Genomic DNA, 22,902 nt, shown 5'->3' on the forward strand with positions numbered 1-22,902 from the left:
AGGGTGTCCGCGCGCCGGGGCGAGCGACGAGCTGCGAGCGGAGTAAAGAAGAGAGAAGCAGGGAAGGAGCAGCAAAAGGGGAGGCAAGAAGAGGGCGGTGCAGGGCAAGATCGCAGAAGGAAGCGAAAAGGAGACAGAACAAAAAAAGGAAGGAGACGGAGGAAAGAGAGAGAGAAAGAAAGAAGAAAGAAAAGAAAGGAAAGAGAAAGAAAAAAAAGAAAGAAAGAAGAAAGAAAGAAAGAAAAGAAAGAAAAGAAAGAAAGAAAAAAGAAAGAAAAGAAAAGAAAAAAGAAAAGAAAAGAAAAGAAAGAAAGAGCGGGAAGAAAGAACAAAAAGAGCATTGAAGGAAGGAAAAGAGAAAGAAGAAAGACAGAGGAAGAGGAAGGAAAGGAATCTGTGCAAGCAAAGACTAGCACGCGAGGAAGAAAGAAGTAAGGAGCGGGGGAAAAAAGAGGACAAGAAAGAAGCGAAAGGAAGAGGCGAAGGGCAGGGAGAGAGGAGAGAGGAGATGAGCGGCGCGGGGCCGGCGGCGCGGGCGCTGGTGGGGAGCGTGTGAGGCGGCGGAGCAGCACAGGGTGTCGCTGCAGGCTCAGAAACGGCGGCGGAGCGGCGAGGCGGCTCCGCGCCGGTGCGGCGGAGAGCCCGGCTGTGAGCGCGGGGGGCGGCGCGGGGCGGGCAGGAGAGGCGGTGCGTCCGGGCGGCGGCGGGGAGCCGTGCGGGGCCCGGGCGGGTGCCGGCGGCGGCGGGTGGCGGCGGCAGCGATGGGCGTGTGTTGGGGTGCGGTGGTGCGGGTGCTGTTGCTGCAGGCGGGGTGGGCGTTGGGCGTCGGGCAGGTGCGGTACTCGGTGCCGGAGGAAGCGAAGGCCGGGACGGTGTGGGCCGGCTGGCGCAGGACCTGGGCCTGGAGGCGGGCGAGGCGGAGGCTTGGCGGCTGCGGCTGGTGGCGCAGGGCCGGCGGGCGAGCGTGGAGGTGAGCGGGGCGAGCGGGGCGCTGGTGGTGAGCTCGCGGCTGGACCGGGAGGAGCTGTGCGGGAAGAGCGCGCCGTGCGCCCTGCGGCTGGAGGTGCTGGTGGAGCGGCCGCTGCGCGTCTTCCACGTGGAGCTGGAGGTCACCGACATCAACGACAACGCCCCGCTCTTCCCCGCCGCCCGGAAAAACCTCAGCATCGGGAACTCCCCTGCCGGCTCTCGGTTCCCGCTGGAGGGCGCGTCGGATGCAGACATCGGAGCCAACGCGCAGCTCTCCTATACACTCAGCCCCAGCGAGCATTTCGTTGGATTTACAGAATCGAAGAGCGAAATACCCGATCTGTTTAACGAAATCTCTGGACCGCGAGACGATGCCTGTGCACCGGTTGGTGTGACGGCGAGTGACGGGGGCCGGCCGTCGCTGACGGGCACGATGGAGCTGGTGATCTCGGTGCTGGACGTGAACGACAACGCGCCCCAGTTCAACCAGTTGGTGTATAAAGTGGAGCTGCCGGAGAGCGCTGCGGAGGGGACGCTGGTGGTGCGGGTGAACGCCACGGATCGGACGAGGGATTAACAGTGAGTCTACACCGCGACCAACTTCTTCCCGTGAGAGGAAGAGATGTGATTACGTATCCGAAGACGGGGAGATCCGTCTCACGGGCGCCCTGGACTTCGAAGAAGTCAGGATATTTGATTTTCGCATTGAAGCGAGAGACAAAGGGACACCGCCGCTGTCGGGTCACTGCAGCGTGGGTGGAGGTGGTGGACGTGAACGACAACGCGCCGGAGGTGTGGGTGACGTCGCTGTCGGTGCCGGTGCCGGAGGACGCGTCGGTGGGGACGGTGGTGGCGCTGCTGAGCGTGTCGGACCGGGACTCGGGGGCGAACGGGCGGGTGCGGTGCGCGGTGTGGCCGCCGGCGCCGTTCGGGCTGGTGGCGAGGTTCGCGGGCTCGTACTCGCTGGTGCTGCGGGAGGCGCTGGACCGGGAGCGGGTGTCGGAGTACGAGGTGGAGGTGCGGGCGGAGGACGGCGGGGCGCCGCCGCTGCGCGGCAGCCGCGGGGTGCGGGTGCCGGTGTCGGACGTGAACGACAACGCGCCGGCGTTCGCGCAGGCCGTGTACACGGTGCTGGCGCGGGAGAACAACGCGGCGGGCGCGGAGCTGGCGCGGCTGTGGGCGCGGGACGCGGACGAGGCGGGGAACGGGCGCGTGAGGTACTCGGTGGCGGAGGGCGTGGGCGGGGCGCGGGGGCGGGCGGGGGGTGGCGGGCGGCGTCGAGCTACGTGTCGGTGGACGCGGAGAGCGGGCGCGTGTGGGCGCTGCGTCCGTTGGACTACGAGGAGGTGCAGGTGCTGGAGTTCGAGGTGCGGGCGGTGGACGCGGGGGAGCCGCCGCTGTGCGGCAACGCCACGGTGCAGCTCTTCGTGGTGGACGAGAACGACAACGCGCCGGCGCTGCTGCCGGCGCCGGGCGTCGGGCCGGGGCCCGGGGCGTCGGGCTGGTCGTCGTCGGGTCCGGTCTCGGGGGCGCTGTGGGCGTGGGCGGCGTGGGGGGCGCCGGCGGGGCAGGTGGTGGCGAAGATCCGGGCGGTGGACGCGGACTCGGGCTACAACGCGTGGCTGCGCTACGAGCTGTGGGCCGCGGGGGAAGGGCCCGTTCCGCGTGGGGCTGTACAGCGGCGAGGTGAGCACGGCGCGGGCGCTGGAGGAGGCGGACGGCCCGCGGCAGAGGCTGGTGATCGTGGTGCGGGACCACGGGGAGCCGGCGCGCTCGGCCACGGCCACGCTGAGCGTGTCGCTGGTGGAGGGCGCCGAGGCGGCGCTGGCGGCCGCGGGCTCGTCGTCGTCGTCGTCGTCGTCGTCGTCGGGAGCGGGGCTGCGGCCGGCGGCGGGCGCGGAGGGCGGCGCGGCGGCGGCTGCGGCGTCGGCGTCGGCGACGAACGTGTGGCTGGTGGTGGCCATCTGCGCGGTGTCGAGCGTGTTCGTGCTGGCGGTGGTGCTGTACGGGGCGTCGCGGTGGTCGCCGCGGGCGGCCGTGGTGTCGGGGCCCGGGCCGGCGACGCTGGTGTGCGCCAGCGAAGTGGGGAGCTGGTCGTACTCGCAGCGCCAGAGCCGGAGCCTGTGCGTGGCGGACGGCGCGGGCAAGAGCGACCTGATGGTTTTCAGCCCCAACTTCCCGCCGCCGCCCGGCCCCGCGGCGAAGGAGACGCAGCCGGAGCCGCCCGCTCTCCTGGACACGGTCAGTGGCCCTCCCTTTCTGGCCTCTCGCCCCTTCGCCCTTCTTCTCGGTCTCCCTCCGCCCTTCTTCGCGGTCTTCGTTCTGGCCCGCCGCCTGGGCAGGCGCTGGTGGGAGGCGGGCTCAGCCCGCGGGGCCTGCGGGCGGTGGGTGCTTGGCGGGTGCTCAAGGGTGTTCACGGCACCTTTGCATCTGCCTCCGCGTCCTTGCCGGAGCCCCTCGGCTCTCGCTGTGGGGGGAAACTAGCGGTACTGCCGCAGCCCGCGGCGGTTACCGTCGGCAGCTGAGGTTTGCTGCTGTGGGTGTGAGCTGTTCTCCCGTAGAGTAAAATCGCTGCCGACTGCGATGAGAGGTGCCACGACATCAGCTTTCGAGACGCTCTTGCTTGGGGGTGTGTAGCGTTTGCACGCGAGCTTGCTGAAGGAGTGCAAGACAGGCAGGCTGTGATGGTGACAGTGCCCCAGGCGCTATTTGGTGCCTTATTCGCGTTGCAGAGTGCTGATTGTGCTGGTATGAGATGTGGAAAGTTTTCTTGTGGAAAAGTCTGTCCTCCTCCTGTGTGATTGTCCCCTGCAAGAGCCGTGATGCGAGGTGACAATTGAGGCTTCAGGGCTTTCTCTCCCCGTGGAGTAATTTCTCCCTTTTGATCTCCCACCAGAATCATTAAGAAAGTGGGGAAGGCTTTGCGGACTTTTCCTCTGTTGTTTTTCCAAGTATGTCACTCTACTTATAGTCTAAAGTGTTCAGGGAGAGGAGTGTGACGCAAGGTAGGTGTGAGAAACGGGAATTTCTTTTCTTTTTCCCACGCGCCAAATCGTGCTATCGACTTCCGTTCCTGTCTGGAGAAGTGACGTGGTGTGATGTAGGCTGGCCTGTTTTGCTAGTCTTTCAATATTTGGATCAGCATTGAGGCCTTATAGAAGACTTGGAAACCTTCTCTTAAAAAACCCCACATTGTCCTATGCATTAGGTATCATCCATTACAGTGCTGTGCTCGTCGGCATTCGGTTTGTTTCTCACAGAAGAAATCAATGCCCACTGCCATTAGAGCTACCCTGACACCATCGCTACAAGCAGGGGAAGGGTCTGGAAATGCTGGAGTGAGCCCTGAGGTGGGAAAGGAAATAGTGGCATGTCGCAGAGGTGAATGTGGCAGTGGCACCGAGTAGGGCCTGGGCATCTGCTCATGTGAAGGGTGACCTTGAGCAGTGGAAAGACTTGTCTGAATTGGAAATCCTTGGGAAGACCATGGCCATGTCATGAGAAGACAGCAATGGGAGATGATGTGCTTGTCTTGAGAATGCATGTCCAGAGTGGGGAATGGAGGATGCCTAGAGGAAAGCCTGAGGCAGGATGGACACGAAGTGTTCTTGCCCAGGATCCTTTCCCACGCTGCGAGGGTCTGGAGTTGGAGGCTTCTGGATCTTGAGACAGTGTGTGGTACTGAAATGCCCACGATGTCTGTTGAGGTTATGAGTACCTTGCACCAGAGGCCGACCCTTGTGCTGCTGCCTGCCTGCCGAAGGCAATGTGCTGGTAAGAGGGGGTGACATGCAGAGTGATGAATTTTCCCTGGTGTTTTGGGAAAGATGTTGTGGGAGGATAGTGCTTCAGTGTGCTGTCCTTGTGGAGTGGTGGGCATCTACAGGAGCTTGCACAGCTGTTGGTGTTGCATCAGCAACCTCCTCAGGCAGGATTTGTTGGGAGGTGGTTTAATCTTTGTGCGCTCAGCTTCCCTACTTGTGCACTTGCAGAGGTGGCCATGGAGGAGATGGTGTGTCGTCTTGTCATTATTAACTCCTTCAGATATGTGCATGTACACCAAACCCTGCACAGGAACGCAGCTCTGTTTTTCCATCGTAGCAATCTCTCACCCAGTTGACATCGTGAGACCGCTTGCGCTTCAGCATTTGGTGTGTTTTTTCTGAAAGAAAAACCCCTGTGGACTGGGATCAGAGCTGTCACAGCTCTAATCACAGAATCCTGAAGAACTCCGTTCTTACGTGCAGCTCTGTGGTGTTTCCATCTGAGATGTGAAAAGGCAAAAGCATTCAGGTGAAGTTGACGCATCTGGGAAGATTCTGAGCAGTGAGTGGCTTTGCAGCCCTCCATTTCTTTTTAATTTCCTATGTTCTTTTTCACCGTTCCCCTCCCTGAAAATGTGTCTTTTCTGAAGAAGCAAGCAGCGATGCTAGAGGGAAGTCGCTGCCACTAAAGTGGATGTGTTTGAGAGACAGCTGTACTTTTGTTCCTGTTCGGTCGTGGTATCTTTATGTGGATTGACGGATGTTGCCTGGATTATAATGCCTTAGTTTGGAGCAGCAAAGCACCGCTGCCTGCTCTCGTTCCTTTCCTGCTGCTTCCAGGCAGAGTGTGAGCAGCAGCAGCAGGAGATATGGGGGAGGGACCCAATCCATTTGATGGAATGGATGTGTTGGGCATCAAGGAGATGTTTAAGTGAAAGAGTCATGGTGTTTTCTTTGTGTGAGTATTGCTCCCAGCTCTGCCACATTTCCATCTGAGATAGCTGAAGCCTTGCCAAACATGACAGTCAGCAGCAGAGAGCGTGTGGGACACGTGTATGTGATACCATCTGTGTGATTTTTATGGTGGTGTCATTGATGGAAGGGTCTGCAAGCTTGAGGTGGGAAAGGAAACTGTGGCATGTTGCAGAGGTGAAGTGGACGTGGCATGAGTAGGGCCTGGCTGTTTCTTGCTGTGACGAGTGATTGTGAGCAGTGGGAGGACTTGTCTGTGGGAACTGGAATCCTAGGGAAGACCAGGGCCATGTCATGAGAAGACAGCAATGGGAGATGATGTGCTTGCTTGAGAACGCATGTGTCGGAGGGGATGGAGGATCTAGAGGAAAGCCTGAGGCAGGATGGGCACGAAGTGTTCTTGCCCAGGATCCTTTTGCAGGCTCCCAAGGGTCTGGAGTTGAGGCCTTCTGTCACAGAAGGGCATGACTTCCATTGGGGGATCCATCATGGGGAGGGTGACCTTGAGCGGGGAAGAGTCTTGCCTGAGAAATGGAGATGCGGTCAGAACACAGACTGTGTCTTGGGGAAGAGGTGAGCATGTCCGCTTAACTGGAGATCCTGCTTCCAGGGCACGGGAAAGAGGATGCCAGTTGAAAAACCTCAAGAAGAGCTGTGGCAGAGAGTGGTACTTGGCGGGAATCCTGTCAGGAGCTCCAGAAGTTTCTGCATAGCTTGTGCTCAGTTGTTCTCTTCTTGCCTTTCAATGCAGTGGAATGGGATTCTTTTGAGGTTGTGAATGTATCTCAGCAGGGAGAGACCTTGTGCTGCTGCCTGAGTGACGTAGGAAATGTGTTGGTAAGAGCTGGTGAGATGCAGAGTGCTGAATTGTCTGATGAACCTTTTCCCTGTTGTTTTGGGAAAGGTGTTTGGGAGGGTAGCACTGAATGTGCTGTCCTTGTGTAGTGGTGGGCATCTGTAGCAGCTTCCAGAGCCGTTGATGTTTTAAAAAACCAGTTAGCAGGGCTTATTGAAAGAGCTTTAAGTAGATTTGAAGGGAAGGGGATAAAACGAGGCTGCTAGTGATAAGCCTGGGGCGGCACGCCGTGTGAGGGACGTGTGCTAGCAAGGTCCTTCAGCATGCTCCACGATGTGCTGAGTAGACTGGAACATTTGAAATGTCTATGCTAATGCGTGGAGCAAGGAATAAAGGAGAGGAGCTAGAAGCTTTGGCCAGTCCAGAGCTACGACGTCATTGGCCTAAGCGAAAGCTGGTGGGAAGAGTCCGTGACTGGTGTGGCGTGATGGGGTTCTAGGCTCTTGTGGAGGGCTAGGCAGGGCAGGTGAGGGGGCGGGTGGTGCTGTATATAAGGGAGGGGTTGGATTGTATGGCGCTTGCAGTTGGCGACGACAGGGTCGAGAGCCTCTGGGTAAGGATTAAGGGAAAAGCAAATAAAGCTGTTGTTGTGGGAGTCTACTATCGACCACCCAGCCAGGATGACCACACTGATGAATTAAACTACAAGGAATGAAGGGATGTCTCTCGATCAGCTGCCCTTTCCTTATGGGCAATTTTAACTTCCCAGACGTCAACTGGGAATATCATACAGCAGACCCAAACAGGTCCAGGAAAATCCTGCAGGATGTTGAAGATAACTTCTTGGTGCAGGTACTAAGGGAGCCGAGAAGCAAAGGTGCCCTCCTGGATGTGTTGTTTGTAAAGAGAGAGGGACTCCTGGGTGAAGAGGTGCTTGGTGGCTGTGTGGGTCACATGGACCATGAAGTAGTTGAGTTTCAAATCATTGTCAGTAGGAGAAAAACTGCCAGCAAAACTTTGACGCTGGATATGGGGAGAGCAGAGCTGGGGCTGCTGAAGGAACTAGTTAGTAAGGTCCCTGAGAATGTGCTCTTGAAGGTAGTGGGTCCATGAATGCTGGTCCCTTTTTAAGAGCCATCTCTTAAGAGCGCAGGAGCAGGCAATTCGAAAGCGTCGGAGTCAAGCAAGCGGGGCAGAAGGCTGGCTTGGCTGAGCAGGATCCTCTAGAACTTAGGGAAGAGGAAAGTGTGCGGACATTGAAAGGAAGGATGGGTGACAGGGAAGGACTACAGAGCTGCTGTTTGCCACTGTAGGGAGAAAATTCACGTGGCCAAGGCTCAAGTAGAGTTCAAGCTGGCCAGCAGTGTGAAGGACAACAAAAAGGGCTTTGTAAAATATGTTAACACCAAAGAAGGATCAGAGATAACATCGGTCCGTTACTTGATGAGGTCACCTCACAAATAGGGGTGTAGAGAAAGCAGAGATGTTTAATGCCTTCTTTGCCTCTGTCTTTCACACCGATGATGGGCCCTGGGACCCCCAGAGCCCTGTGTTGGAAGACCTTGACTGGGGGAATGCTAAGCTCCCAGCCAACTCTGAACTTGTTTGAGACTTGCTGCTCCAGCTGGAGGCACATAAGTCTCTATGAGGCCAATGGGATTCATCCCAGGGTACTGAAGGAGCTGGCCGATGTTATGGCGGGACTTCTTTCCATTATTTTTCAACGGTCTTGGAAGTCTGGAGAGGTCCCAGTTGAGTGGAAGCCAGCAAAAGTTGTCCCAATTTTCAGGAAGGGTAAGAAGGAAGAGCCTGGTAATGACAGGCCTGTCAGCCTCCCTTCAGTGCCTGGAAAAATTATGGAGAAGGTTGTTCGGAGTTATTGAAAAACACTTGAGAGAGACTGCAGTCATTGGTCGTAGCCAGCACGGGTTCACGAGGGGAAAGTCCTGTTTAAGTAAGTTAATTTCCTTTTATGAGAAGGTCACCCATCTAGTTGCCCAAGGGAAGCCAGTAGATGTGGGGTTTTTTGGATTTTAGCAAAGCTTTTGAAACCGTCTCTCACAGTATCCTTCTGGATAAAATGTCCCTCATACAGCTGTCATAATGCTTGTCATAAGAGAAGTCCCTAATACATTGGGTGAGCAGTTGGCTGATGGGTTGGGGTCAAAGAGTCAGAGTCAATGGGGTTACATCAGGCTGGCGGCCAGTCAGGGAGGCCTTAGAGAGAGATCTGGATAGGCTGGAGAGCTGGGCAATCCCCAACCGTATGGAATGTAACAAGAGCAAGTGCCGGGTTCTGCCCCTGGGACAGGGTAATCCTGGTTATAGGTACAAATTGGGGACAGGTGGGCGAGCAGCCCTGCGGAACGAGACGTGGGGGTTTGGGTGGATGGCAAGTTGAATAGGAGTCAAGAGTGTGCCCTGGCAGCCAAAAGGGCCAGCCGTGTGCTGGGGTGCATGAAGCCAGCATGGCTAGCCGGTTGAGGGAGGTGATTGTCCCACTCTACACTGCACTGGTGCCGCCCCATCTCGAGTTCTGTGTGCGGTTTTGGGTGCCTCCCTAGAAGAAGGACATCAAACTATTAGAGTGTGTCCCGAGGAGGGTGACCAAGATGGTGAAAGGTGTCGAGGGCAAGACTTATGAGGAGCAGCTGAGGTCACTTGGTTTGTTCAGCTTGGAGAAGAGAAGGCTGAGGGGTGACCTCATCGCAGTCTACAACTTCCTCGAGGGGGCAGGGGAGGGGAGGTGCGATCTCCTCTCTCTGGTCACCAGCGATAGGCCATGAGGAAAAGGTAGGAAGCTGCATCAGGGAAGTTCAGGTTGGACATTAGGAAAAGGTTCTTGACTGAGAGGGTGGTCAGTCACTGGAACAGGCTCCCCAGGGAAGTGGCCACGGCACCAAGCCGGTCAGAGCTCAAGGAGCAGACTGTACAATGGTTTCAACATTTTGGCAGAACATGAGTCATTTCTTTTTCTGTCCAACAACCTCAGAAATCTCTGATAATGTTAAGGGAAAATATCCTTTAAACCCAAATGTCCTGTCCTGAAAATGTTTCTTTTCAGAAGCAGCAACCAGTGATGCTACAGGTAAGTCACTCCCACCTGAAGTGGATGTTTTCTTCACATGTGTCTTGTACATAAAGACGAGATGTTTTGAGAGACGGGTGTACTTTTGTTCCTGTTTAGTTGTGGTATCTTCATGTTGGATCGAGCAAATGTTGCCTGGATTGTAATGCCTGTAGGTTTGGAGCAGCAAAGCACCACTGCCTGCTCTCGTTCCTTTGCTGCTCCCAGGCACAGGGTGAGCAGGCGGCAGCAAGCACGGATGGAGGAGGGACCGCAATCCATTTGATGGAGTGGATGTGTTGGGAGCCAAGGGGATGTTCTGAGTGAACATGCCGTGGTGTTACTCTTGTGGCTTTTGTTTGGGTGTGTGAGGGTGGATGATGCTAATGAGTGGGAGTATTCCGTGGGAACTAATGGCCCTGTGTTGCTAATGAGTGGGAGGTATTCCGTGGGAACTAATGGCCCTGTGTTGTTCTGGCAGTGTGCCTCCCTGAAAGGGAAAGCACGAGTTTGCCATTCAGTGTGCAGGTGGAAAAGGAGGCCAGAGGAATAGCTCCTCATTGAGATACATGAAGAGTGCTCGGGAGCTGTGTTGCCCCATGCTTTTTCAGCCTTCTTGCAGGATCATCGTGCTTGGCTGTGATGGGTTTGATTTCCCTAAAGAAAGACCCCCTGGGTTGTTTGGAGTTTTGGAGCCTGCTTGCAGGGATGTGGAAGTAGCTGGGGCTTGGGTTGTGTTACAGAGGGTGGTGGATTCCGTTGTGATGTAGCAGAGGTGTTCTTTGCCATATGATTGCCTTGCTGTGTTATTTGCTGGGTCCTTGCGAGGAGTGGAGGCTGAAGAGTGTGGTGTTCTTTGAGAAGGGGAGGGAGGTGGAGGTGGAGGGGCAGTCTGTGTGTCTTGCATAGACTGGAGGAAAGGAGGAAAGTTGTAACTTGTCTGGAGGGATGGAAGGTGGAAGGGAAGAGGAATGCGAGCTCTTGCCAAAGGGCATGTCCATGCTTCATGTGGAGCGTGGTGTAGAAAATGTTTTGTTAAAGGTGGAAAAGAAGAGAGGAGGCTGGAATCAGAAGAGAAGGGGAGTCAAGGATAGGGTAGGGCGAGGGCAAAAAGAAAAAGGAAGCGAAGAAAAGGAGGAAAGAGGAAAAAGGTGAAAGGAAGAGAAAGGAAGAGATGAAAAAAAGGAGGAGAAAAGGAACGAGAAAGGAAGGAGGAAAGAAAAGGAGAAGGAAAGAAAGAGCAAGGAAGATGGGAAAAGAGACTGTATGCAAGGAAAAAGCAAGCAAGGAAGCAAGACAGAAGGATGAGGAAGGAAGGAGGACGGATGGACGGACGGACAGACAGAGGAGATTACCAGATGCACTGATGTTATCTCTACGTGGTGAATGGAGGTGAGGACTTCAGCATCCTCACTACTCAGAGACACTGTGCAAGGCTTGATGAAAAGTGTTGAGGAAGAGGAATGAGAGCTCTTGGCAGAGGGCATGTCCGTGCTCCATGGCGAGGGTGATGTAGTCATATAGAGAAGCTGTTGGTAAAGGAGACATGGAAGAGGCAAGAGGGAAGAAGAAGAGGGGGAGAGCAGGACAGGGAAGAGAGAGGAGAGGAGAAAGAGGAGAAGCAGAGAAGGAAAGAAGGAAGGAAGAAACAACAGAGAGAAAGAAAAGCAAACAAGAAGAAAGCGAGCAATAGAGAGAAAGAAGATCAAGAAAAGAAGAAAGGATAAATGAGTTTACTAGCATGCACGGACGCTATCACTGTTCACAGAAAGGTGGTGAGGGAGAGAAAGGAAGGAAGAAAGGAGGGAAGGAAGGAAGGAAGGAACGAACGAACGAACGAACGATAGACGAGATTACGAAACACACGGAGCTTAGCTGTAGCCGCTGAAGGGAGCTGATCCCTAAGAGCCTTCGGCTTGGTTAGAGTACCGCGCTCCGGCGCTGATGGCCCGCAATTAGCGCTGATGGCTCCGTCTTTGAGGGTGTCCGCCGCGGGCCGGAGGCGACTGGCGAGCTGCGAGCAGGGGTAAAGAAGCGAAAGGATTTAAAGGGAAGGGAAAGGGGAGGAAAGAATAGGGCACGGCAAGAAGGAAGAGAAGGAGGAAAGAGAAGAAAGCAGAAAGAATTTGGAAAGAAGACAGAGGAAAGAGAATCAGGGAAGAGAAGGGAGAAGAAAGAGAAGAAAATAGTAGGAAAGAAAGGAGAAGAGAGAACGGATAGAAAGAGAAGAAGAGAAGAAGGAGCAAAGAAGAAGAGAAGGAAGAAGGAAAGAGCAAACAAGCAAGGGAAAAGAAAATACAGAAACCAAGAAAAAGAAGCGAAAGGAAGAGGCGAAGGGCGGGAGAGGAGAGAGGAGAGAGGGGGGCGGCGCGGGCGCTGGTGGGAGCGTGTGAGGCGGCGGAGCAGCACAGGGTGTCGCTGCAGGCTCAGAAACGGCGGCGGAGCGGCGAGGCGGCTCCGCGCCGGTGCGGCGGAGAGCCGGCTGTGAGCGCGGGGGGCGGCGCGGGCGGGCAGAGAGGGGTGCGTCCGGGCGCGCGGGGAGCCGTGCGGGCCCGGGCGGGTGCCGGCGGCGGCGGCGCGGGCAGCGATGGGCGTGTGTTGGGTGCGGTGGTGCGGGTGCTGTTGCTGCAGGCGGGGTGGGCGTTGGGCGTCGGGCAGGTGCGGTACTCGGTGCCGGAGGAAGCGAAGGCCGGGACGGTGGTGGGCCGGCTGGCGCAGGACCTGGGCCTGGAGGCGGGCGAGGCGGAGGCTTGGCGGCTGCGGCTGGTGGCGCAGGGCCGGCGGGCGAGCGTGGAGGTGAGCGGGGCGAGCGGGCGCTGGTGGTGAGCTCGCGGCTGGACCGGGAGGAGCTGTGCGGGAAGAGCGCGCCGTGCGCCCTGCGGCTGGAGGTGCTGGTGGAGCGGCCGCTGCGCGTCTTCCACGTGGAGCTGGAGGTCACCGACATCAACGACAACGCCCCGCTCTTCCCCGCCGCCCGGAAAAACCTCTTATCGGAATCCCCTCCCGGCTCTCGGTTCCCGCTGGAGGGCGCGTCGGATGCAGACATCGGAGCCAACGCGCAGCTCTCCTATACACTCAGCCCCAGCGACCACTTTCGCTCGATGTTAAAGCTCGGATGAATAGGAAATCTGTTTCTGGTGCTCGCGAAATCTCTGGACCGCGAGACGATGCCTGTGCACGGTTGGTGTGACGGCGATGACGGGGGCCGGCCGTCGCTGACGGGCACGATGGAGCTGGTGATCTCGGTGCTGGACAACGACAACGCGCCCCAGTTCAACAGTGTGTACAAAGTGGAGCTGTCGGAGAGCTCTGCGAGGGGACGTTGGTGGTGCGAGTGAACGCCACGGATCGGACGAGGGTCTTAATCAGAGTTTTTTACAGCATCGTCAGTTCGGTTCCTGCTGGTAACAGAGACCTGTTCACCATTGATGCGAAGACGGGCGAGATCCGTCTCCGGGCGCCCTGGACTTTGAAGACGTCCGTTTACACGAGATCCAAATCGAAGCGAGAGACAAAGGGGCCCCCGCTGTCGGGTCACTGCAGCGTGGCTGGAGGTGGTGGACTGAACGACAACGCGCCGGAGGTGGTGGTGACGTCGCTGTCGGTGCCGGTGGAGGACGCGTGGTGGACGTGGTGGCGCTGCTGAGCGTGTCGGACCGGGACTCGGGGGCGAACGGGCGGGTGCGGTGCGCGTTGTGGCCGCCGGCGCCGTTCGGGCTGGTGGCGAGGTTCGCGGTCGTACTCGCTGGTGCTGCGGGAGGCGCTGGACCGGGAGCGGGTGTCGGAGTACGAGGTGGAGGTGCGGCGGAGGACGGCGGGGCGCCGCCGCTGCGCGGCAGCCGCGGGGTGCGGGTGCCGGTGTCGGACGTGAACGACAACGCGCCGGCGTTCGCGCAGGCCGTGTACACGGTGCTGGGCGGAGAACAACGCGGCGGGCGCGGAGCTGGCGCGGCTGTGGGCGGGACGCGGACGAGGCGGGGAACGGGCGCGTGAGGTACTCGGTGGCGGAGGCGTGGGCGGGCGCGGGGGCGGGCGGCGGGGGGTGGCGGCGCGTCGAGCTACGTGTCGGTGGACGCGGAGAGCGGGCGCGTGTGGGCGCTGCGTCCGTTGACTACGAGAGGTGCAGGTCTGGAGTTCGAGGTGCGGGCGGTGGACGCGGGGGAGCCCCGCTGTGCGGCACGCCACGGTGCAGCTCTTCGTGGTGGACGAGAACGACAACGCGCGGCGCTGCTGCCGGCGCCGGGCGTCGGGCCGGGGCGGGGCGTCGGCTGGTGTCGTCGGTCCGGTCTGGGGCGCTGTGGGCGTGGGCGGCGTGGGGGCGCGGCGGGGCAGGTGGTGGCGAAGATCCGGGCGGTGACGCGGACTCGGGCTACAACGCGTGGCTGCGCTACGAGCTGGGAGCCGCGGGGGAAGGCCCGTTCCGCGTGGGGCTGTACAGCGGCGAGGTGAGCACGGCGGGGCGCTGGAGGAGGCGGACGGCCCGCGGCGAGGCTGGTGATCGTGTGTGCGGGCACGGGGAGCCGGCGCGCTCGCCACGGCCACGCTGAGCGTGTCGGCTGGTGGAGGGCGCGAGGCGGCGCTGGCGGCCGCGGGCTGTCGTCGTCGTCGTCGCGTCGTCCGTCGTCGGAGCGGGGCTGCGGCCGGCGGCGGGCGCGGAGGGCGGCCGGCGGCGGCGTCGCGTCGGCGTCGGCGACGAAGTGTGGCTGGTGGTGGCCATCTGCGCGGTGTCGAGCGTGTTCGTGCTGGCGGTGGTGCTGTACGGGGCGTCGCGGTGGTCGCCGCGGGCGGCCGTGGTGTCGGGGCCCGGGCCGGCGACGCTGGTGTGCGCCAGCGAAGTGGGGAGCTGGTCGTACTCGCAGCGCCAGAGCCGGAGCCTGTGCGTGGCGGACGGCGCGGGCAAGAGCGACCTGATGGTTTTCAGCCCCAACTTCCCGCCGCCGCCCGGCCCCGCGGCGAAGGAGACGCAGCCGGAGCCGCCCGCTCTCCTGGACACGGTCAGTGGCCCTCCCTTTCTGGCCTCTCGCCCCTTCGCCCTTCTTCTCGGTCTCCCTCCGCCCTTCTTCGCGGTCTTCGTTCTGGCCCGCCGCCTGGGCAGGCGCTGGTGGGAGGCGGGCTCAGCCCGCGGGGCCTGCGGGCGGTGGGTGCTTGGCGGGTGCTCAAGGGTGTTCACGGCACCTTTGCATCTGCCTCCGCGTCCTTGCCGGAGCCCCTCGGCTCTCGCTGTGGGGGGAAACTAGCGGTACTGCCGCAGCCCGCGGCGGTTACCGTCGGCAGCTGAGGTTTGCTGCTGTGGGTGTGAGCTGTTCTCCCGTAGAGTAAAATCGCTGCCGGCTGCGATGAGAGGTGCCACGACATCAGCTTTCGAGACGCTCTTGCTTGGGGGTGTAGCGTTTGCACGCGAGCTTGCTGAAGGAGTGCAAGACAGGCAGGCTGTGATGGTGACAGTGCCCCAGGCGCTATTTGGTGCCTTATTCGCGTTGCAGAGTGCTGATTGTGCTGGTATGAGATGTGGAAAGTTTTCTTGTGGAAAAGTCTGTCCTCCTCCTGTGTGATTGTCCCCTGCAAGAGCCGTGATGCGAGGTGACAGTTGAGGCTTCAGGGTTTCTCTCCCCGTGGAGTAATTTCTCCCTTTTGATTCTCCCACCAGAATCATTAAGAAAGTAGGGAAGGCTTTGGGACTTTTCCTCTGTTGTTTTTCCAAGTATGTTCACTCTACTTAGTAGAAAGTGTTCAGGGAGAGGAGTGTGACGCAAGGTAGGTGTGAGAAACGGGAATTTTTTTTCTTTTCTGCTTCTCCCCTCGCCCAGGTTGCGGAGTAGCAGTCTGGCCAGAGAAGTGGCGTGACGTATGCTGGCCTGTTTTGATGTTCTTTCAATATTTGCATCAGCAGCCACACAGTTACAAAAGACCTAGAAATCTTCTTTTCGTGATAATATACAAAGAATCAAAACCAGACAAAGACACCCCTCCAAAAACAAAACCCCAAACCCGAATTCTCCTACACAGTCGATATAATCTGTTACAGAGGTGTGCTCGTCAGCATTTGGATTGTTCTCCCACAGCATGAAATCAATGCCATTGCCATTTAGAGCTATGCTAACGTCACCTATAGAAAGAGTGGAGAGTGCACTGGACACCATGTACGTGATGTCATCCATATGTTTTTCATGGTGCTGTCATTGACGGAAGGGCCTGCAAAAGCTGGAGTGAGCCTTGAGGTGGGAAAGGAACCAGTGGCATGTTGCGGAGGAGAATGTGGCAGTGGCACTGAGCAGGGCCTGGGCATCTGCTGATGTGAACTGAGGGAAGTGGAAATCCTTGGGAAGACCATGGGCCATGTCATAAGAGGGCAGTAATGGGAGATGATGTGCTTGTCTTGAGAATGCATGTCGCAGACTGTGGAATGGAGGATGCCTAGGGGAAAGTATGAAGCAGGATGGGGATGGAGTGTTCTTGCCCAGGATCTTTCGCGGCTCCCAAGGGTCTGGAGTTGGAGGCCTTCTGGATCTTGAGACAGTGTGTGGTACTGAAATGCCCACAATGTCTTTTGAGGTTATGAATACCTCCCACCAGAGACAGTGCGTTGTGCTGCTGCCTGATTGCCGTAGGCAATGTGTTGGTAAGAGGAGACGAGATGCAGACAGCTGAAGACTGTCTGATGAACCTTTTCACTCCTGCTTTGGGAAAGATGTTGTGGGAAGATAGCGCTTCAACGTGCTGTCCTTGTGTAGTGGTCATCCATAGCAGCTTCCACAGCTGTTGATGCTGCCATGATCATAGAATCGTAGAATGGTTTGGGTTGGAGGGGACCTTAAAGATCATCTAGTTCCAACCCCCCTGCAGTGAGCAGGCACATCTTCCACTAGATCAGGTTGCTCAAAGCCCTGTCCAAGCTTTCCTTGAACACTTCCAGTGATGGGACATCCACAACTTCTCTGGGCAACCTATTCCAGTGTCTCACCACCCTCACAGTAGAGAATTTCTTCCTAATATCTCATCTGAATCCACCCTCTTTCAGTTTAAAACCGTTTCCCCTTGTCCTATCGCTACACTCCCTGATAAAGAGTCCCTCCCCATCTTTCCTGTAGGCCCCCTTTAAGTAGTGGAAGGCCGCTGTAAGGTCTGCCTGGAGCCTTCTCTTCTCTAGGCTAAAGAACCCCAAGTGTCTCAGCCTGTCCTCATCGGGGAGGTGCTCCAGCCCTCTGATGATCTTTGTGGCCCTCCTCTGGACCCGCTTGAGCAGGTCCATGTCTTTCTTATGGTGGGGGCCCCAGCGCTGAACACAGTACTGCATGTGGGGTGTCACAAGAGTGGAGTAGAGGGGGAGAATCACCTCCTTTGACCTGCTAGCCACACTTCTTTTGATGCAGCCCAGGACACGATTGGCTTTCTGGGCTTTGAGCACACATTGCCGGCTCGTATTCAGTTTTTCGTTCACCAATAGCCCCAAGTCCTTCGTGGCAGGGCTGCTCTCAATCCACTCATCGCCCAGCTGGTATCCATGTTTGGGATTGCCCCAACCCAGGTGCAGCACCCTGCACTTGGCCTTGTTGAACTTCATGAGGTTTGCATGGGCCCACCTCTCTAGCCTGTCAAGGTCCCTCTGGATGGCATCCCTTCCTGCTAGAGGGTCAACCACACCACTCAGCTTGGTGCATCCACAAACTTGCTGAGGGTGCACTCAATCCCCCATGTCCCCACAAAGTTGTTAAATAATACTGGTCCCGATACGGACCCCTGAGGGATACCACTCGTCACTGGTCTTTGCCCGGACATCGAGCCGTTGACCACAACTCTTTGAGTGTGACTATCCAGCCAATTCCTTATCCACCAAATGGTCCACCTGTCAAATCCATGTCTCTCCCTTGTAGAGACAAGGATGTTGTGCGGGACAGTATCAAATGCTTTGCACAAGTCCAGGTAGATGATGTCAGGCATCTTCCCTTATCCACCAATGCTGTAACCCCGTCGTAGGCGGCCACCAAATTTATCAGGCACGATTTGCCCTTAGTGAAGCCATGTTGCATTAGAGCTGTCCCGACATCATGGATTTATGGAAGGCAGGTCCTGCTTGACTAACCTGATCTCCTTCTCTGACAAGATGACTGGCTTAGTGGATGAGGGAAAGGCTGTGGATGTTGTTTACCTGGGCTTTAGTAAAACCTTTGACACCCACCGTTCCCACAGCATTCTCCTGGAGAAAGTGGCTGCTGATGGCTTGGACGGGTGTACTGTTCGCCGGGTAAAAACCTGGCTGTCTGGCCGGGCCCAAAGAGTTGTGGTGAACGGAGTTAAATGCAGTTGGTGGCCGGTCACCAGTGGTGTTCCCCAGGGCTCAGTATTGGGGCCAGTTCTGTTTAATATCTTTATCAGTGATGTGGATGAGGGGATCGGTGCATGCTCAGTAGGTTTGCAGACGACACCAAGTTGGGCAGGAGTGTTGATCTGCTTGAGGGTAGGAAGGCTCTGCAGAGGGGTGTGGACAGGCTGGATCGATGTGCCGAGGCCAATTGTGTGAGATTCAACAAGGCTAAGTGTCAGGTCCTGCACTTGGGTCACAAGAACCCCAGGCAACACTATAGGCTTGGGGAAGAGTGGCTGGAAAGCTGCCCGGAGGAAAAGGACCTGGGGGTGTTGGTTGCCAGCCGGCTGAATATGGGCCGGCAGTGTGCCCAGGTGGCCAAGGGCCAACAGCATCCTGGCTTGTATGAGAAATAGTGTGGCCAGCAGGACTAGGGAAGTGATCATGCCTTTGTACTCGGCACTGGTGAGGCCGCACCTCGAATACTGTGTTCAGTTTTGGGCCCCTCACTACAAGAAAGACATGGAGGTGCTGGAGGGTGTTGAAAGAAGAGCAACGAAGCTGGTGGAGGGTCTAGAGAACAAGACTTATGAGGAGCAGCTGAGGGAACGGGGGTTGTTTGTGATAGGTTGTTGCAAGTGACAGGACGAGAGGAAATGGCCTCAAGTTGCGCCAGGGGAAGTTTAGAGTAGATATGAGGTAAAATTTCTTCACCGAAAGGGTTGTCAGGCATTGGACCAGGCTGCCGAGGGAAGTGGTTGAGTCACCATCCCTGGAGGTATTTAAAAGACATAGTGCTTCAGGACATGGTTTAGTCGTGGACTTGGTAGTGTTGGGTTAATGGTTGGACTCGACGGTCTCAAGGGTCTTTTCCAACATAAATGATTCTATGATGCTCTTTGGAAATAGTATTGGTCCCAGGTGTGTAAGATGTCCACCCGAGATGCTGAAGCAGTACAAGATATGAAAGGTAAGCTGCGGAGAGTGTGCTGGACACCGTGTATGCGATACCATCTGCATGTTTTTCTGTGGTGCTCTCATTGATGGAAGGGTCCACAAAAGCCAGACTGAAAGGAAAGTGTGGCATGTTCATGGAGGTGAATGTAGCAGTGGCACTGAGTAGGGCCTGGGCATCTGCTGATGTGCAGGGTGACCTTGAGCTTGTCTGAGGGAAGTGGAAATGCTTGAGAAGACCATGGGCCATGTCTTCAGACAAGAATGGAGATGATGTGCTTGTCTTGAGAACGCATGTTGCAGACTGGGGAATGGCGGATGCCTAGAGGAAAGCCTGAGGCAAGATGGGCACAGAGTGTTCTTTCGCAGGATCCTTTGCCATGCTGCAAGGGTCTGGAGTTGGAGGCCTTCTGGATCTTGAGATAGTCACATGGTATTGAAATGCCCACAGTGTCCTTTGAGGTTATGAAGATCTCCCACCAGAGAGAGTCGTTTGTGCTGCTGCCCGATTGCCGTAGGCAATGTGTTGGTAAGCGGAGATGAGAGGCAGACTGGTGAACGTTGTCTGATGAACCATTTCCTGCTTGTTTGAGAAAGGTGTTGTGGGAGGGTAGCGCTTCAACGTGCTGTCCTTGTGTAGTGGTGGGCATCCATAGTAGCTTCCCCATCCGTTGATGTTGCCATGATGGTTCCTTGCTCCTCGTCAGGCGGGATTTGTAAGCGGATGTGATGAGGGGGTGGGCGTAATCTTTGTGTGCTTGATGCCTGTACTTGTGCACTTGCACAGATGGCCTCGGTAGAGGTGGTGTGTCCCTTGTCATGCTCAACTGAGACACGTGCAAGTACAGGCCAACCCTGCACAGCAGCCCAGCTCTGGTTTTCTGTGGTACCAATTCTCCCACCAGTTGATATGGTGAGTGTTCTTGCGCTTCGGCATTTGGTGTGGTTCTCTCAAAGAATAAAATCCGTGTGGACTGGGATCAGAGCTGTCACAGCTCTAATCACAGAATCTTTTGGAACTCTATTGGAGCGATCCTCCGAGTGGCACGGAGTAGGGCGGGGCATCCATCACGGGGAGGGTGAGTTTGAGTGGGGAAGAGTCTTCCCTGACGAAATGGAGATGCTATGCGTCATGGACTGTGTCATTGGTGAAGAACTGGAGAATGTCTGCTTAGCTGGAGATCTCATTTCCCAGGGCTTGGGATAGAGGATTCCAGTAGAAAACGTCAGGAAGACGCCCGGTGCACAGGGTTGCTCGCCTGGGATTGTCTCAGGACCTCCTGAAGTACTGCATATCCTTGCGCCTCAGTGTTCTCTGTGCTCTTCCTGCCAGATGTGAAGACATCTGCCATAGACACCTTTGATCACTTGTTTTTGACGGGGAATGGTGTTGGTCCAACAGAAGCTTTTCCAAATGTCAATCAAAATTGGCCAGCCTTCTCTGAACCTCTCCTTGGTTATGTCTCTGCTCTTAGTCTTGCTAGGGAATGGAAGAAGTGCTCTCCCTATTCAAGAAGTTGGCAAGCCTTGCGTTTCAATACAGGGGAATGGGATCCTTTGGTTTTCTTCTCTCCTCTTACCAGAAACTTCCATCTTTTTTTGTTTTTTTCCCCTTCTCTCACATTGGCAGTGTGTCGGTAACAGTGGATGAGATGCAGACTGCTGAATTTGGCAGCTGCTGTCGGGTGGCAGAGTTTCAGGCAGTTGGCCATGAGCGTGGGGGATGGCTTTTCCAGTCTCCTGAGCTGAGGCTGATGTTGAGAGAATGTCCTTAGCTTTCAGGCGTTGCTCCTGCTTCCCCCGTGATAGAAGCGCATAAGGGAGCACTGCGCACTGTCCAGGGATTTCAAGGCTTTTGCCAAACGTGGGTCATTTTTTTCTGTCCCTCTTCCCAGAAATCTCTGATAACGTTAAGGGAAAATGTCCCTTAGAACCAATTCCCCACCCCTGAAAATGTTGCTTTTCTGAAGAAGCAAGCAGTGATGCTAGAGGGAAGTCGCTCATACCTAAAGAAGATAGTTTGAGAGACAGCTGTACTTTTCTTCCTGCTTAGTTGTGGTATCTTCATGTTGGAAAGGTGGAATGTTGCCTGGACTGGGAGTTGAACTCGGTGATCCTTACGGGTCCCTTCCAACTTGCAATATTGCATATTCTGTGATTCTATGAGAGCAGCAAAGCACCACTGCCTGCTCTCATTCCTTTCTTGCTGCTTCCAGGCACAGTGTGAGGCAGTGACAGCAAGCATGGATGGAGAGGGACCCTACTGCATTCTCGGTGTGGATGTGTTGGGAGTCGAGGGGATGTTCTCAGTGAAAGTGCCGTGGTGTTTCCTTCATGGCTTTTGACGGTGGATGATGCTAATGAGTGAGAGGTATTCCATGGGACCTTGAAGTCCCTGGGTACAGAGGTTCCTGGTGTGGTGTTCTGGCAGTGCATGCCTGCCTGAAAGGAGAAGCAAGAGCTTGCCATTTGTCATGCAGGTGGAAAAGGAGGCCAGAAGAATAGCTCTTCACTGAGGTATATGAAGAGTGCTCGGAGCTGTGGTTGCCCCGTGCTTTTTCATCCTTCCTGGAGGGTTGTCATGCTGGGCTGTGATGGGTTTGAGTCCCTGAAGGAAAGACTCGCCTGGGTTGTTTGGACTCATTGGAGCTGTTTGCAGGGATGTGGAAGTAGCTGGGGCTTGGTCTTGTGTTTCAGAGGGTGGTGGATTCTGTTCTGATCCTCTGGTCTGTCTTGCATCGACCGGAGGAAAGCAGGAATGTTGTTCCTGTCCGGAGGGGTGTCAGGCCACCATGAGAGCTCTTGTCCAAGGGCATTTCGGTGCTACGCGGCAAGAAGGATGTAGACATTTAGAAAACATTTTCGTAAAGGGGAAAAGAAAAGCAGAAATACGGAAGCAGAAGAGAAGGGGAGGCAAGGGAGGGTAGTGCGAGGCAGGAAAGAAAAAGGAAGTGAAGGAAGAGAAGGCAAAGAAAGAGGAAAGAGAAGAAAGGTGAAAGGAAGAGAAAGGAGGAGAGAACGGAAGAGAAAGGAGGAAGAAGGAAGGAATGTATGCAAGTAAAAAGCCAGCACGGAAGAAGGAGAGAGAGCAAGAAGAGAAAGGAAGGACGAGATGATAGAGGAGATTACCAGCATGCACCGACGTTATCTCTACACGCTGCTTGGAGTTGAGGACCACAGTATCCTCGGTACTCGGGGACCCTGTGCAAGGCTTGATGAGAAGTGGTGAGGAAGAGGAATGAGAGTTTTTACAAAGGGGCGTGTCCATGCTCCATTGCGAGAGTGATGTAGTCCTAGAGAAGACGTGTTAAACGAGGGAGAGAAGAGGCAAAGAAGGAAGAAGATGAGATGGTGAGGGAAGAACAGGGAAAAGAAGAGAAGAAGGATAAAAAGGGGAAAGAAGAGAAAGCAGAGAGGGAAGGAAAGAACACTGGAGAGAAAGAAGATAACGAGATGAACCATTAAACGGTTTACTAGCATGCACCGACGTTATCTCTGTTCATAGAAAGGTGGGGGGGGGGAGAGACGAAAGGAAGAAAAGAAGGAAGGAAGAAGGGAAGAAAGGAAGAAAGGAAGAAGCAAGCAATTAAGGAAGGAAGCTGACAAAAAAGAGAAAGCAAGAGACGATAGAGGAGGTTACCAGGGTGCACTGACGTTCTCTGTAGACGCTGAAGGGAGCTGATCCCTAAGAGCCTCCGCTTGGTTAGAGTACCGCGCTCCGGCGCTGATGGCCCGTAATTAGCGCTGATGGCTCCGTCTTTGACGGTCGTCGTCGCCGCCGCGGCGCAGGAGGCAAGAACAAGGTACAGCAGGGCAAGATCGCAAAGAAGAAGGAAGAGAAAACGGAGACAGAACAAAAGAAAGACGAAGAAGACGGAGGAAAGAGAAGATAGAGAAAAGAAAGAAAAAGAAAAGAAAGAAAAGAAAAGAAAAGAAGAAAAGAAAAGAAAGAAAAGAAAAGAAAAGAAAAGAAAAGAAAGAAAAGAAAGTAGGAAAGAGAACGGAAGAAAGAAACGACAAAAGAGAGCACTGAAGGAAGGAAGAAAGAAAAAGAAGAAAGAGAAAGGCAGAGAAGAGA

The 22,902-nt window shown here is 55.9% G+C and overlaps 2 pseudogenes; both read left to right on the forward strand.

Annotated features, from left to right (window-relative positions):
- The window catches only part of LOC127028830 (protocadherin alpha-2-like), a 14,494-nt pseudogene extending 6,529 nt beyond the window's left edge, over window positions 1-7,965 (forward strand).
- A 2,551-nt stretch (window positions 7,966-10,516) lies between these two features.
- Window positions 10,517-15,387, forward strand: LOC127028831 (protocadherin alpha-6-like; annotated as a pseudogene).
- Window positions 15,388-22,902: the final 7,515 nt, after the last annotated feature.

The sequence above is a fragment of the Gymnogyps californianus genome, unplaced genomic scaffold (genome assembly GCF_018139145.2).
Source record: "Gymnogyps californianus isolate 813 unplaced genomic scaffold, ASM1813914v2 HiC_scaffold_44, whole genome shotgun sequence".
Classification (NCBI taxonomy): Eukaryota; Metazoa; Chordata; class Aves; order Accipitriformes; family Cathartidae; genus Gymnogyps; species Gymnogyps californianus.